This window comes from Rutilus rutilus (assembly GCF_951802725.1).
Source record: "Rutilus rutilus genome assembly, chromosome: 21".
In the NCBI taxonomy this organism is placed as follows: Eukaryota; Metazoa; Chordata; class Actinopteri; order Cypriniformes; family Leuciscidae; genus Rutilus; species Rutilus rutilus.
This window is the reverse complement of record NC_140226.1, coordinates 745,839-762,538: the sequence shown is the minus strand read 5'-3', so window position 1 is coordinate 762,538 and position 16,700 is coordinate 745,839. Positions and strand designations below refer to the sequence as shown.

General features: G+C 45.3%; 2 long non-coding RNA genes across 2 annotated transcripts; both read right to left on the bottom strand.

Annotated features, from left to right (window-relative positions):
• Nucleotides 1-225: 225 nt before the first annotated feature.
• LOC311280460 lies at nt 226-1,116 on the bottom strand. The gene is made up of 3 exons (XR_014625681.1): nt 961-1,116; nt 786-879; nt 226-489 (listed from the first exon to the last, which is right to left on the bottom strand). It is a non-coding gene; the product is annotated as an uncharacterized lncRNA (long non-coding RNA).
• A 6,850-nt stretch (nt 1,117-7,966) lies between these two features.
• On the bottom strand, nt 7,967-9,388 carry LOC311281373. The gene is made up of 3 exons (XR_014625791.1): nt 9,199-9,388; nt 9,024-9,117; nt 7,967-8,748 (listed from the first exon to the last, which is right to left on the bottom strand). It is a non-coding gene; the product is annotated as an uncharacterized lncRNA (long non-coding RNA).
• Between the last annotated feature and the right edge of the window lie 7,312 nt (nt 9,389-16,700).

Here is a 16,700-nt window from a genome sequence, read left to right as displayed (position 1 = left end):
ATTTTATTTAGCTTTTAGTGTTTAGTATACCCTAAAATTAGTGTTTAGTTATGTTTAGACAACCGAATAATTTCTTAAACAAGGTACAATGTCATGTAACCACAATTAACCCAACTGAAACTTATATCAAACTGAAAGTGTAAAAGGAAATTCAATATTTACATGTGACTCACATTCGATAACATTCAATGAACAAAACCCTTGTTTTGAACTCTTTGTCTGAAATGTCTCTTGAATATCATCCAGACAGTTCCTTAAGAGGTCCAGTGGGAAAATGCACAATCAGTTCAATCCTACCAGTTCGAAGAAATGATCCAAACAGAAAAGAATGTCCTCCTAACTGAAGAAGTTGATGTCTCTAGCACAACGAAAACCTTGTGGTACAGCAAAAGTGTCTTTTCCCAGGTTCAGATGTCAGCATTCAGATTTTGGGTGGCTCGCCATCTCAAATCCATGAGAGAAATTTCCAACTCAAGCAATAAACCTGACCTGTTTTACCAAAACAGTGTCATTAACATTCAACATTATTACTTTATAACTTCTTACTCTTTAAACTGAGTGTTTAAACATCCATCTCAACTTTCATGACCAACATATATTATCTTGACATATTGAGGATATGCAAATTAATATTCATCCATGGCTAAGCAGAATATATCACTTAACATTTCAAAATAAATCATATAAACATTCAGAAAATATGCAACGAATCTATACAACATACATAAAATGCATAGTAACATAAAATACATCTTTCAAAGCAAATCAAATTCAGATAAACTCACCAAATCCCGAGTTTAACAGTTTTGTTAAACATTCACTTCAGATTCAGAGCATCACAATCGGCCAACATCCGCGATTAAATCAGCAAACATCATTCTAAAATGATTAATCATCATTAACTATAAAGTATTATAAAGTTGATTATTACAATTTTAAATGAATTTTAACAATATAAACCTTTTTAATCCCGTCTGTATCACTCTCATCTCGTGTTCAGCGCGTCTCTCGCACTTCCGTGAGTCATAAGCTTACGTCACACGCAACTCGTGTACGTGTAATACGTCACATGTTCTGTGCTGAATTATCATACTTATTATTTTTATTTATGGATAATTAATTCACAATGTTTATTAATAGATCGTTTCAACTTTTTAAATGAAAACTATAACTATTAGAATATACAATTATATTATTATATATTTATTCTTAAGCACCACATTTAACATGGGTTACACCCTCCCCTCTTTAAATCAATGCAAGTCCCTTTGCATTGTGATTATGCCTGCTAATCAGTGTTAGGGCCTACATCTTAGGGCGTTTAACCGATCTGGGTTGCTCTGCTAATGTTTCAGTAAAAGCTGTGTTCAAACCCTGAAGCAAAGATTGAATTATGGATATCATTGGGTTTCCCAACTCAGGGTAAGTCAATCTTTTTGACCTCTGCTTCACTCTTTTGGACTTCCTAAGATGACTTTCACCCTCACTTTCAATGTGATCTGTTTCTTCCTCAGATTCATCCGTTTCAGCTGATTCCAGCCTGCTTCTCTGCATTGGAACATCAGGTACAGTTTCCTCAATTTGCACTGCATGCATTTCATTGTCTTTACCCTTTCTGTTCCCACCAGCTACATCCAGTGTCTGCTGTTCTACTTGAGGTGAGTGGTTTCTTTCATTCAGGATTTCCTTTACAGATTCTGCAGGACAGGATGAAGATTCAGCTTCAGGTAAGTACGGTGTATCAGTTGAGTTTTCGGTACCCGGTAAGTATTCTGCTTCAGACGGAATCATTATCTCTGAATCATCATTTGCGACTGATGGCATGTCAGGTGAGATTTTGTTTGCAGGATTAGAGTTGAGAGGAACTTCTACAGGCTTCCTTATGATATTATATTCCCGGATGAACTTTTCTGAGGTAATAGCTGGCACTTCAGAGATCTGGGGTACATAGTCATCCTCATCAGAACTTTGGTAGTTCTCAGGACATTCCTCAGCTTCCTCATCTCTGCTTTGTCTAGTTGCTCGTTTTTTCTGAGGTTTTGCCACAACCACCTCATCCTCAGCCAGTGAAGACAAAAACCCACAAGGTAGCAATAAATCTCTATGAAGTGTTCGTAAGGGACCGTCTTGCCTCTCAGGTCTCACTGTGTATACAGGTAGTTCGCCAGCACGTCCCACTACAACGTGTACCACAGGATCCCACCTGTCGGCCAGTTTATGTTTCCCACGTAACACGTAACCAGCACACGATCACCTTCCTCAAGAGATGACTCAGTCACTCTACGGTCGAAACGGACTTTGTTTCTTTCTGCCGTTTTTGCTGCATTCTTTTGAGCTAGCTTGTAGCTTTCCTGAAGGTGAGTTTTCAATGATTGCACATACTCTGAATGAAACTTGGGACTGTCACGATTCACTGAGGTGTTATAAATCAAGTCTACTGGCAACCTTGGTTGTCGTCCAAACATAAGTTCATAAGGTGTAAATCCTGTAGTCTCATGTTTTGTACAATTATAAGCATGCACAAGTGGTTTCACAAAGTCTTTCCAACGTGTCTTCTCATGAGCTTTCAAGGTACCAAGCATTCCTAGCAGCGTGCGGTTGAAACGCTCAACCGGGTTCCCTCTAGGATGGTAAGGTGTAGTTCTGACCTTTTTGATGCCAGCGATGTCACAGAGTTATTTTATTGTTCTGGACTCAAAGTCACGTCCTTGGTCGCTGTGGAGCTTTTCAGGCACACCATAGTGAACTATAAAATTCTCCCACAGACTCTTTGCGACCGTTCTGGCTTTTTGGTTTGGGGTGGGAACTGCGACCGCATACTTGGTGAAGAAGTCTGTTATCACCAAGATATCTTTTGTGTTGCTACGGTCGGGCTCCAATGACAAAAAGTCCATGCACACTAACTCTAGTGGCCGGGTGACTTGGATGTTCACTAGAGGTGCTGCTCTGTCTGGTAAAGTCTTTCTACACACACAGCGACTACAGGTCTTGACTTTGTGTTCAACATCAGTAGCCATCCGGGGCCAATAGAATCGAGACCGGATGAGGTCAAGAGTCCGTTCTATTCCCATGTGACCCATGTCGTCGTGCAGACTCTCCATGGTCATGGCTCTTAAGTCAGGTGGAAGGACGAGTTGATACGTTGTGCAGTCCCCAACAGTTCTTTTGCGAAAGAGAACACCATCCCTTAGCTCAAGTTTTCTCCATTCTCTTAACAGGAAAGGAAGTTCTGGAAGCTCACGTCTCAGTGCAGGTAAGACAGTGTCTCCTGATTCCAATTGAAGAATTACTTCTCGCATGGCTGGGTCATTTCTCTGTTTTTCCCTCAATTCCTGTTCTGACATACAGGGAACAACTGAAGATCCTTCCATCAGCTCATAATCTTCTGGAATCGCTTCTGGGCACATAGAAAGTGACTCAATAAGAGTGATACAACTGTTGCCACCAGCTTGACATAATGAATGCTTGTCACAGATTGCTCGTATTACGTCAGTGGAAACCAGGGTGGAATTGGACGCTTCAGGTGAGTGATACAAGGTAAACTGACGTATTCGATCTTGCTCTTTCTGAGATGTTAAATCATTCACCAGATCACCATGAGGCCGTCTTGAGAGTGCATCTGCGTCGAGATTGCTCTTCCCAGGACGATACTGGAGGGTAAAGGAGAAGGTGGACAAAGCAGACAACCACCGATAGCTGGTTGCATCCAACTTGGCTGATGTTAAAACATAAGTGAGGGGGTTGCTGTCTGTGATCACTTTGAAACTACTCCCATACAGATAGTCGCAAAACTTCTCGGTGACTGCCCATTTCAGGGCCAGAAACTCCAGCTTGTGGGCAGGATACCGGGCCTCGCTCTTTGACAATCCTCGACTGGCATATGCAATCACTCGTAGCACACCCTCTTGCTCTTGATAGAGCGCCGCACCTAGTCCGGTAGTGCTCGCATCCGAATGCAGCACATATGGCAACCCAGGGTCTGCAAATCCTAGTACTGGTGCTTCAGTGAGTTTTGCAATGAGTGTTTCGAATGCTTGCTGGCAGTCAGTCGTCCATCGCCCTCCAAAAGGTATTTTGGGATCAAGGTAGGTTTTCTCCTTACCTTTCATCTTGCAATTTTTTTGAAGAGGAGGATATCCCACGGTCAGTTCATTCAATGGCTTCACTATCTTCGCATAGTCCTTAATAAATCGTCGGTAATAACCGGAGAAACCCAGAAAGGAACGCAACTCTTTCAGGTTCCTTGGACTTGGCCAGGTTTTAATGGCTTCTATCTTTTGGGGATCCGTTTCCACGCCATTTTCTGAGACGATGTGACCGAGATACTTCACTGACGTCTGGAAAAACTTGCATTTCTCCACTGAAAGTTTTAAACCATAGTCTTTCAAGCGTCCCAAAACATGAAGAAGACGTCTCTCATGCTCTTCTAATGTATCTGAGAAGACAATCAAATCGTCCAAGAACACTAGGACTTCTGAAAGGTTGATGTCCCCCATGCACTTCTCCATCAGCCTTTGGAATGTGCTGGGAGCGTTAGTGATGCCCTGAGGCATCCTATTAAACTCCCAAAAGCCCAATGGGCATACGAAGGCGGTCTTGGGTTTGTCTTTCTCTTCTACTTCGATCTGGTAATAACCAGATTTGAGATCGAGCACTGAGAACCATTTTGAGCCTCGGAGCGCTGAAAAGGTTTCCTCCAAGTTGGGTAAGGCATACGCATCCTTGATGGTCTGCATATTCAACTTGCGGTAATCAATACAAAGTCTTATATCACCATTCTTCTTCCTTACTACAACGATAGGAGAAGAGAAAGATGATTCTGACTCACGAATGATACCTGCTTCAAGCAATTCCTCTAGATGTCGCCGGACAGCTTCGAGATCGTTGGGATGGATGGGTCTTGCTTTATGCTTGAAGGGGGTTTCGTCGTGTAACTTTATATTGTGTTTCACTTTATCTGTCTGACCAACACCCATGTCGTGCACGGCAAAGACTTCGGGCATGGTGTGCAGTTTTTGAGTGATTCTCGTCTTCCACTCCTCTGGCAAACAGGAATCACCGAAGTCAAAGCAGAGTTCCTTGTCAGACTTTTCATGGACACTTGACACTGAGCAATCAGATTGCACAACGTTGTGTGACATTACTTTTTGCAAAGCATGAATGTCTGCAATCACACTCTTGCCAGGAATAATGATGTCATGTTCTGTTTCATTCTTTAACACCACTGGAACCTTTCGCGATGGATGCTGGGGTAAGTTTAGCAAGCAACTGGCAACAAGCAGTCCTCCAGGAAAGGGTGAACATGAAGGAGGCTCCATCACAGCCCATTTCTCTGCTACTTTTCCTCTTGCACTCACAACTCCTTCAAGAACGACATTTTGACCTGCAGGAACAACAGTAGGAGTAAGATCAGGGAGCCTAACGATTCCTATGGTACTGTTTTCTTTCTGCTGGCGTCTATTTTCGATGGTCTGAATCACGGCTCTGTAGCCAAATGGAACAGCTTGACGTACTGGATCATTGGTTTCAAGGTACTTGTCGTATGCCAGATCCAAAGTGTTTGTGCCTATTAACACCTTTGGCTGAGCAGTGCCACCAGTTTCTGGAATCACCAAAACAAGAGTTGAAACTTCAACGTCAGACCCAAGGAAGTCTCTGGGGAATGCGATTTTCGACTCTATATAACCCAGGTAAGGCACCGATTGACCATTTGCTGCTTCTATTTCCAGCAGGTTATCCAAAGTAGTTATACTTAAACCAGGCAGATTTTGCTCATGATAAGATTGGGAGATTGTCGTGACTTGCGACCCTGTGTCCAGGAGGCAGGAACATAGTTTCCCTTCTATGTACACCTGAGCAGTACACTTGGCCCCTATCAGCCCCTTTGGGAGGTGGGCCAATGGACCTCTACTACGGGAAAACTCTGAGCTACCCCTTCTTCCTGTAGACCCTTTGAGACTAGTTCTGCACATGGTAGCCCTTGTACGTCTCGCTACAGGGGCTAATTCCAGTTTAAAGACTCTGAGACCCCTGGGCACTGCTGACGGTCCCAGAGACTATGTCGCTCCTTCAGCTGCTTCCGTTTTTCATTCACTAAAGATGGGTTTGGATCGCCCTCGCAACCAGACGCGATATGTCCATCTTCGCCGCAGCGGAAACAATAACCTGACTTAGGTCTATCTTGGGACTTTGGGACAACAACTGAAACAGTTGGTTGGGTGGACTTGGGGTAAGCGTGTTTGGTTTCACGGTCTCCTTTTTGCTTTAGAGGCTTCTGAGATCCTAGCTTCGTGAACTGACTCTGAAGTTCTGCAAACTGTTTCTTCAAGTCGAGCACATCGTCACTCTGCAGTAGGACAGTTTTCTCCGTCTGTTTAGCTTTCTGCTTACTGAGCTGACTTTGAAGTTTTGCGACTTGCCGTCTTAGCTCTGCAATCTCACTCTCCTCTGATGCCGCACCTCGCTCCAAATCAAAAGAGCTTGTGGATACAACATTGGAGCTGACTTTATGACGATGAACATTCAGATGCTGACGCATACGGCTCTCTTTGGCAGAGTGTCGATTTTCTTCACTGCGCAACTGCAAAAGCAGTTCAGAAAATGAGGGTGGACTATCTCGTTTAGCCTCGAGCTGGAAGTTTGTTATTAATGCGTCGTTCCAACAGCCTCGGCAGAACTGTTTCAAGAGCTGTTTATCGGCTTCAGCATTGGAAATGGCACCTCTTTTTATTGCTTTTAAGAGAGCTGCTTGTAAGCGCTGCAAGTACAGAGAGGGCTTTTCGCCTGAGTTTTGCAATGTATTCAAGAATCTTGCAAAGAGATCGTCTCCGTCCTCCACGGCATCAAAAGCAGAATCCAGAATGTCGAGGTATGCATTAGGTAGAGCTGTTGCACCCAGATGCCTCACAATCTCTGATGCTGGAGGTAACAAACTGTCTAATATTTTTCTGGATCGATGCAATTCAGAAAGAGAAGGATCTTGGAGAATCAGTTCAACACTCCCTCTCCAAGCATCATAGTCAACTTCAGTGCTCGGACGCGGGATTTTCCCAGAGAACACTCTAAGCCTGAAAGGTGCATGCATGTGGGGAATTCCTTCATTCTTTATTAGGTGTTCTACTACCACACGCTGGATTTCAGGTGGATTTACATCAGCCACATCAAAAGCTGACGTTCTCTTTTCAAAGACCACTGAACGCACAGTATCTGGACTTTGACACCCTTCTGCGCTTTTCCCATCTTTGAATGAGGTAAGAGGATCATGTGTGGGAGTGCCCATCCCCAAGGAAAGCTTTGGTTCATTCTTGTCTGTTGTGATTTCAGCACTTGATGTAGTGACTTGAGATAACTGTTCTCTCTGAAGTTCCTCAAAAGTCTTTCCACTAATCATTGCTAATTTCTGCAGCTCAGCAAAGTAACTGGTGGTAGCTTGCTTGGTTGCTGCTGGCAAGTAGACACTTGACAAGAGTGATATGACATAAGAGACGTCATGAGGGCTTCTGAAAGTGTACGGCAGCAAAGGCTCAAGAGTTACAAGGGCAGAACAGCTTTCATATTCTACAATAACGTCTCTATGAAAAGGCGATCTGGGGTCATCTACTCTAAGATGTCTACTAACATGCCCATGTTGGTTTAAAAATTCAACTAGGTCTTCATCAAGCTCTGTGTCAGTCAACCCACGAACTATCACTGAGTTTGTGACTTTAACATTCTCAGTTTCAACGATATCCATGTTACTTAGGACTAAAATTATCTCAGTTTTGTTTAATTTGAATATTTGTATTTTGTATTTTAAGGGACCTGTTCAGAAGATATTTACTACCACTGTTCTCCTGGCTGGCTCGCCAAGATTTATGTAACAAGTGCCCTCAACGTAGGTTGGAGCAATGGACCAGTTTCTAGGTCAGTGGAGAACAGAATAAATACTGGCAGTAAATAAGTCACACAACCAGGTAAGATACTCGGAAAAATATATTTTGTGATTGAACAGTCACGTAAACAACATGAATCAGGTTTGAAAATAAAACAATATAAAAACAATAAAATGTATACAAAATAAAATGAGTTCTCTGTGTTGTCTTTGGGTTTCTTGTCTTATTCTCTTAAGATTTTACTTTCCTTCTCCTTTTACAATTTAATCTATATTATCTACTTTATCTCTGTTTAGATATGGATTATAGCACAACTCTTATTTGATTTAGCTGTATTTTGGACAGCTCTTAAAGTTCACTGATCTTCAATTTAGAGTTTAGGGTTTTTATTTTATTTAGCTTTTAGTGTTTAGTATACCCTAAAATTAGTGTTTAGTTATGTTTAGACAACCGAATAATTTCTTAAACAAGGTACAATGTCATGTAACCACAATTAACCCAACTGAAACTTATATCAAACTGAAAGTGTAAAAGGAAATTCAATATTTACATGTGACTCACATTCGATAACATTCAATGAACAAAACCCTTGTTTTGAACTCTTTGTCTGAAATGTCTCTTGAATATCGTCCAGACAGTTCCTTAAGAGGTCCAGTGGGAAAATGCACAATCAGTTCAATCCTACCAGTTCGAAGAAATGATCCAAACAGAAAAGAATGTCCTCCTAACTGAAGAAGTTGATGTCTCTAGCGCAACGAAAACCTTGTGGTACAGCAAAAGTGTCTTTTCCCAGGTTCAGATGTCAGCATTCAGATTTTGGGTGGCTCGCCATCTCAAATCCATGAGAGAAATTTCCAACTCAAGCAATAAACCTGACCTGTTTTACCAAAACAGTGTCATTAACATTCAGCATTATTTCTTTATAACTTCTTACTCTTTAAACTGAGTGTTTAAACATCCATCTCAACTTTCATGACCAACATATATTATCTTGACATATTGAGGATATGCAAATTAATATTCATCCATTAACATTTCAAAATAAATCATATAAACATTCAGAAAATATGCAACGAATCTTTACAACATACATAAAATGCATAGTAACATAAAATACATCTTTCAAAGCAAATCAAATTCAGATAAACTCACCAAATCCCGAGTTTAACAGTTTTGTTAAACATTCACTTCAGATTCAGAGCATCACAATCGGCCAACATCCGCGATTAAATCAGCAAACATCATTCTAAAATGATTAATCATCATTAACTATAAAGTATTATAAAGTTGATTATTACAATTTTAAATGAATTTTAACAATATAAACCTTTTTAATCCCGTCTGTATCACTCTCATCTCGTGTTCAGCGCGTCTCTCGCACTTCCGTGAGTCATAAGCTTACGTCACACGCAACTCGTGTACGTGTAATACGTCACATGTTCTGTGCTGAATTATCATACTTATTATTTTTATTTATGGATAATTAATTCACAATGTTTATTAATAGATCGTTTCAACTTTTTAATGAAAACTATAACTATTAGAATATACAATTATATTATTATATATTTATTCTTAAGCACCACATTTAACATGGGTTACACTGGAAAAAAGCTAAAATTGTGCCTTTACCAAAAAATAAAAAGGCACATTTCTCTGGGAAAAATAGCAGACCTATAAGTATTCTGCCAATTTTGAGTAAGATTACGGAGAAAATAGTTTATGATCAAATTAATTTGTATTTCTCTAAAAAGGGTTGAATTCACTCTATCAACATGCTTATAAGAAAGGGCACTCTACAACGACAGCCTTAGTTCTACCAGAAAGACTCGGAAGATAAAGTGATGTAACAAAGCATATATTTATTGGCAGCCCGGCAAGCATTGTAAAGTTCTTTGGCGTAGGCCCCGTCCATAGCTCGTAATCCGAGGGTAGCGGATCTGCATCTCCTGCCTGAAGACGAAGGCAGGGGCGCAGCCGACCCCCCCTAGAAGGTATGGACAGGACCATCCTGGTGGTGGTGGGGAGGATGGAGGTTGTTTTCGCGTCGGCATCTGCGAACTCAAACGTGAGTAAGTACCGATCTTTTATACAGAGGGTATAAGACGTGATTGGATAGAGATGAAGGTAATAAGTGACGTAGTGATTGAGTCTTCCTGGCAGAACTTAGCTAAAGCTTCCATTTCAGATGACGGATGATTGGTTGCATGAAATTGACGATAGAAAATTAGTTGGTACTGTAATGTTAGATCTGAGTGCAGCATTTGATTTAATTGATTATGATTTATTATTGGAAAAATTAAGTTGTTATGGATTTGAAAAGTGTGCCATTCAGTGGATCTATAGCTATCTTTATAAAAGATTGACTTTCTTCAGTGACGTTCATACTTATTCCACTCGCCAATCAAGTGAAGGGCGTTTCTTGTTACCTGCCTGTCGAACAAATCAACTTCAAAGAACATCGTGTTATAGAGCAGTGGTGTCATGGAACTCGCTCCCGTTATTCTTGGTCTCAGAGAGTCACAATGTTAGTTCTCTTACGAGAGGTTCTCTCGTACTGCGTAAGAACTTACGCTTGGGGGAACGTCTCTTTCCGTGAGATATTGAAGCCAAAAATTATCCTTAATTTTTATATAATGCAAAACGCGTTGCAGCAGCATATAGACATAGGCGAGGCAGTTTGCGCGCCTATTGGCTGCTCTGCGGCAACTGCAGCAGCCTATCGAGAGAGGCCCTCTTGACGCCTTGACCAATGGGGGTGCTTAGCGCCCATTTGCACTCTAAGATCACGCAGCTCTCGTGCTCGCTGACGGCGGATGCCCTCATTACGAGCTGTTGCCTATGACGACTCTAAGGACTCGCATGGCACATTTTCAGAGGCTGCACCCCAGCCCGCTGCGCTGCCACGCTGTAAAGCGCCGCGCTCAGCGAGGCTCTGAACCTCCTCCTACTGAGACGAGCTCGCCGGTTCGCCCGCCAGCTTCGCCGCCTGCTTCACGAGTCTATCACCCCCGGACAACGGCCGCTGTCTGCCGCCGTTTCCGTCGCGGATGAGCCTGATGATGTGGCATTTACAGAGGAGGACAGCTGCTCTACCCTAGTGTCAGGCAGTGAGGATTGGTCGAGCTCTGTTGATCTCGCACCCCCTGCTCGTGAGTCGTCTGGGAAACGGGCTAATATTGAGTCAGAGCTGACGCGTCTGCTCTCTCAGGCCGTTGAGAGCCTCGGCCTCGAGTGCTCGGCGCCCGTAGAGCCAGCACACTGGATGGCTGTTTCCTTAAAGGGGCCGTGTTGCTAACACCGTCTAGACCCGCACTGTTTCTTCCTGAAGCTTCACGAAGAACTCGCGAAATCCTGGTCTGCACCCTTTTCAGCCAGAGTGAAAACTTCTGTTTCTGCAGCATTCTCCGTTGTCGATGATGCTAAAAACAGAGGATACCACTCTCTTCCTGCAGTAAGAGGAAGCTGTAGCTGCTCATCTTTGCCCGCCCTCCACTGGACGGCGCGCTAAGACTGCGCTCCCCTCTAAAGCCTGCCGCACCACTTCAGTTTCTGCACGGCCACGCTTACACCGCCGCTGGACAGGCTGCAGCTGCGTTGCACACAATGGCCACGCTACAGGTTTTCCAAGCCAACCTTCTCTGCAAACTCGATGAGGAAGGACTGGAAGCTGTAAGCATTTCAGATTTGAAAAGCGCTACAGACCTCGCTCTTCGCGCTACTAAATCTGCTGCACAGGCCATAGGGCTGATTATGGCCTCTCTCACCGTTGCTGAGAGACACCTGTGGTTAGCATTTCCTGCCAAAGCGCGCTAGCTCTGCGACAGGTCGCTCTAAACAGCCGTCTGCTCAAAGCTCACAGCCGCAGCCACCGCCCACCGCCGCCTCACAGCGGCAACAGGCCTCAAAGTCGTCCTAGCCCTTCTAGGAAAACGACGGTGTTCAAGTCTCGCTGCGGCCAGACTTCCACAAAAACTACCAGCTCGCTCAGTTCCAGAAAATGTGACTGTTCCAGCTTATTTAGCAGTAAACAAGTCGGTAACACTGCCCGCTTGCCTGCTTACAAACGCCGTTTCCACGGCAACCCAGATGTATCCCTCAAAGAGTGTATTTCCTGGTATTCCGGCCACGGCCGATGGTGTTATGAATGTAGGAAGAAATGCCCACTACCTCGTGCTCATTCCTACACACAAACACAGCTCATCACACAGAGCTTGCACTCGTAAAATCGACTCTGGTCGATTGCGCATTAAAAGTAGTGAATGTGCCCACAACTCAGTGCTCATATACACTGCATGTCTTCCGGTTTCTGTAAAAACGAAACCAAAACACATACGGTCACAGACCAAAGGTGTGTTCAGTGCTTCTCATGTGCCCGCTGTGTCGCGCTCACATGCACTCACAGTCTGGCCACGGCCGATGGTGTTACGAGTGTAGAAAAAATGCCCACTATAACGTGCTCATTCCTACACACAAACACAGCTCATCACACAGAGCTCGCGCTCATAAAATCGACTCAGGTCGATTGCGCATTAAATGTAGTGAATGTGCCCACAGCTCAGTGCCCACATACACTGCACACTGCATGTCTCCCGGTTTCTGTAAAACGAAACCAAAACACACACGGTCACAGACCCAGGTTGTTCAGTGCTTCCCATGTGCCCGCTGTAGCGCGCCCACATGCACTCACAGACATGTCAAACCCCGAAGGGTCTCGTCCGCTCGCCTTCTCTCAGCTACTCGCTGTACCAGAGTTGAGCACGGGCAGGCTGCCTGCTGTCATCAGCGCGCCCCCCGCCTCGTCTGCCGCAAACACGGCACCTATGTTTCAGCACATAGAAGCTCTTCAGCCGCCACACTGTCACGGCCAGAGCGCAAACTTCATTCAACCCCTAGCTATTCATGCCCGGGGTGTCAGAATGGGTGCTGAACATTATAAAAAGAGGCTATTCACTACAGTTTGCTTGACGCCCTCGCCGCTGCGAGGCGCAAGTCGAAACTACGGTAAAAACGGAAGTAGCTCATCTACTTCGAGCCGAAATAGCGAAACTACTGAGCAAAGGGGCCATAGAACCCCTATCTCTAGCTCAGAGCGAAGGGGGCCTGTACAGCAGATATTTCCTGGTAACAAAGAAAGACGGGGGGTCTCAGACCCATTTTAGATCTAAGACGGCTGAACAAAGCGCTTTCAAAGCGCCCGTTCAGAATGATCACGACCAGACAAATCCTCTCGCAAATTCGCCAGGGGGACTGGTTTGCGTCGATAGATCTGAAAGACGCGTATTTCCAGATACAAATAGCGTCTCGTCACGGGCGATTTTTGAGATCCGCCTTCGAGGGCCAGGCATATCAGTATACAGTCCTACCGTTCGGCCTGTCTTTAGCACCCCGTACATCCACGAAGTGCATGGACGCGGCCCTCGCTCCCCTGAAAATTCGGGGAATGCGAGTTTTGAACTACTTGGACGATTGGCTAGTTCTGGCTCAGTCTCGTACAGAGCTCATAGAACACACGACCATTTTGCTCGAGCACCTCGAGAAATTAGGTCTCACAGTCAATTGGGCGAAGAGCTCGCTGTCTCCCAGTCAGGAAATATCCTTTCTGGGCACAGACCGGAACTCGCTGTCAATGACAGCTCAGTTATCGCCACAACGCACACTGGCCGTTCAGCGCATGACGGAAAGCTTCCGCCGCGGCGCTATGGTCCCGCTCAAACAATTTCAAAGGATGCTAGGCCTCATGGCCACAACATCGCCAGTACTTCAGCTGGGCCTCCTTCGGATGCGCCCACTTCAGTTCTGGCTGCCGCGCCGAGCGTGGACTTCCGGTCTTTTTCGCCTCAAGGTCGATCAGAAATGCATTTCAGCTCTGAAACCTTGGACGGCGACCGACTGGTACCGGTCAGGAGTAAGCCTGGGGACTTCCTCGAGTGTGAAGGTGGTGTCCACGGACGCCTCCACCTCGGGATGGGGAGCGCTGCTCGGGGGCAGACCGTTCTTTGGCCTATGGTCAGAACGAGAAAAGCTTCTACACATCAACTGCTTGGAAATGATGGCAGTCGACAAAGCGCTCAGGCGCTTCTATCCCCAGATAGCAGGACACCACGTTCTAGTGCGTTTGGACAACATGGCGGTGGTGGCCTTTATAAATCACCAGGGAGGCCTCAGATCCCGAACCCTTCACAGGCTGACGGAACACCTCCTGGTTTGGGCCCAGCACGATTTGCGCTCACTGAGAGCAGCTCATGTGCCCGGCCACTTGAATTTGGGACCAGACAGACAGTCCAGGAACAACGTTCCGGCAGGAGAATGGTCCCTACACCCACAGACAGTCCAATTGCTGTGGAAGAAGTTCGGCAAAGCGGAAGTAGACCTGTTTGCGTCTCAAGAAAACGCTCACTGCCCGATATACTTCTCCAAGAGCAGGAACGCGCTGGCTCATGTATGGCCCCGCTGCCCGCTCTATGCCTTTCCCCCATTACGCTCATACCTCAGGTAATAGAGCGGATCAGGGAAAGTGGATGCTCGGTGCTACTAGTAGCTCCGTTCTGGAAAAACCAGGTCTGGTTCCCAGTTCTGATGCAACTAGTGAGCTCTGCCCCATGGCCGATACCTCTGAGGAGAGACCTCCTCACCCAGGCCAAGGGCTCGATTTGGCATCCTCGCCCGGAGCTTTGGGCCCTACACGTATGGGCCATCAATGGGTACCCGCTCACCTCCCCTCGGGAGTGCTAAACATCATCACGCAGGTTAGAGCTCCCTCTACGAGACGGCTCTATTCCTCAAAATGGTCTGTGTTTTCTAGCCGGTGCACAGCCCGTGGCGTGTCGCCCCAGGACTGTAGGGTGACGGACGTTCTTTCCTTCCTACAAGAGCTTCTGGAAAAGGGCAGAACCCCTTCCACGCTCAAGGTTTATGTGACGGCTATAGCGGCGTTTGTCAAACCAACGCTAAGCCAGTCACTTGGAAGGAACGATCTGGTCATTCGCTTCCTAAGAGGAGCAAAGAGGTTAAACCCTCCCAGACCCCCTTCAGTTCCCATATGGGACCTTTCCACGGTCTTGGAGGCCATGAAAGGTGCCCCATTTGAGCCAATCCAATCTGTGGATATCAAACACTTGTCCTTCAAGCGTTTCTTTTGGCTCTCGCTTCAGTAAAGCGTGTAGGGGACTTAAAAGCGCTTTCAGTAAGCGCGACATGTATAGAGTTTGGGCATAATGACTCAATTGTCAGGCTCAAACCGAGACACGGGTATGTTCCTAAATCCCTCAACACACCGTTCAGGTCCCAGGTCATTTCCCTGTCGGCCTTACTGGTCCCAGATGAGGAGAAGGACGCCGCTTTGCCCTGCCCGGTAACAGGGCATTAAGAGCTTATGTGTCTCGCTTGTCTGCCTTCAGACAGACAGAGCAGCTATTCGTTTCGTTCTACGGACGCTCTAAGGGGCTAGCTGTGACGAAACAGACCCTATCCAGGTGGATAGTAGATGCCATAGCGCTGGCATACATCTCTAAGGGCCTGCAGTGCCCATTAGGTGTCAGAGCGCACTCCACAAGAGGCATGGCCTCTTCGTGGGCTTGGTCCAGTGGGATTTCTTTACATGATATCTGTATGGCGGCAGGCTGGGCCTCTCCGTCTACATTTATCAGGTTTTATAACCTGGAAGTTCCCGCTTTGCAAGCTAAGCTGTTGTCGGTCTAATAAGCCAGTACTATCTGCCCCGAGGTCGGCTCAGATACTGGAAACCGTTCGAGCAATGCTCACGGATTGATCATACAGCCCTGAGGGCAACTGTAAGACCCATAATTTTCATCAGATCAGGCCAAAACTTTGCCCTGACTGCATGGAACACTATTATTTTAATGCTCCCTGATGGGATGCTACCTATTCAGGAATGATGCTTTAGCCTCTCTTCCTGGGCTCTCTGTGAGTCCCTGATGATCATGTACCATATGGGCCCCGGGCACATGCCCTTGGGACTTTGGTATTGGATCTCAGCACGCACGGTGTTTTACATTGTGTTCCCCAAGCGTAAGTTCTTACGCAGTACGAGAGAACCTCTCGTAAGAGAACGTACTCGGTTACTAACGTAACCTCGGTTCTCTCTAGAGACGGAACGAGTACTGCGTATACTTGCCGTGCCTGCAGTTCGCTCTGGTTCGCTCCGGCGATGAAAACCAGTGAACCAGCCTCTCGACGCTATATTTATAGCCCTAGGCCATGCCTATTTCGGCGGGACGCTATGCAAATGGGCACGAAGCACCCCCATTGGTCAAGGTGTCAAGAGGGCCTCTCTCGATAGGCTGCTGCAGTTGCCGCAGAGCAGCCAATAGGCGCGCAAACTGCCTCGCCTATGTCTGTATGCTGCTGCAACGCGTTTTGCATTATATAAAAATTAAGGATAATTTTTGGCTTCAATATCTCACGGAAAGAGACTTTCCCCCAAGCGTAAGTTCTTACGCAGTACGAGAGAACCTCTCTAGAGAGAACCGAGGTTACCTTAGTAACCGAGTACGTTTTTCCAAAAGATTGAGACTGTATTTATTTACTTTGGAGTAACTGTAATTATGTAATTAATAATGACTTTATAATGAGCTATGTTAATTGAAATGTGATTTTTATATTTTATATTATACCCAGAGAGTGGTAATATTCTGTACATAGAAGAGCTTATATTGTTATGTTGTTATGTTTAGTGTATATGTGTTGTGCTGTGTGTGTGTGCATGTGAGTTAGATGACTTAGATGATGTTGTGTGCACTTCTGTATTTGTCTTCATTGTTGTACAGCTTTGATGTTAAGACCCCAGGAAGAATAACTGCTGCTTAA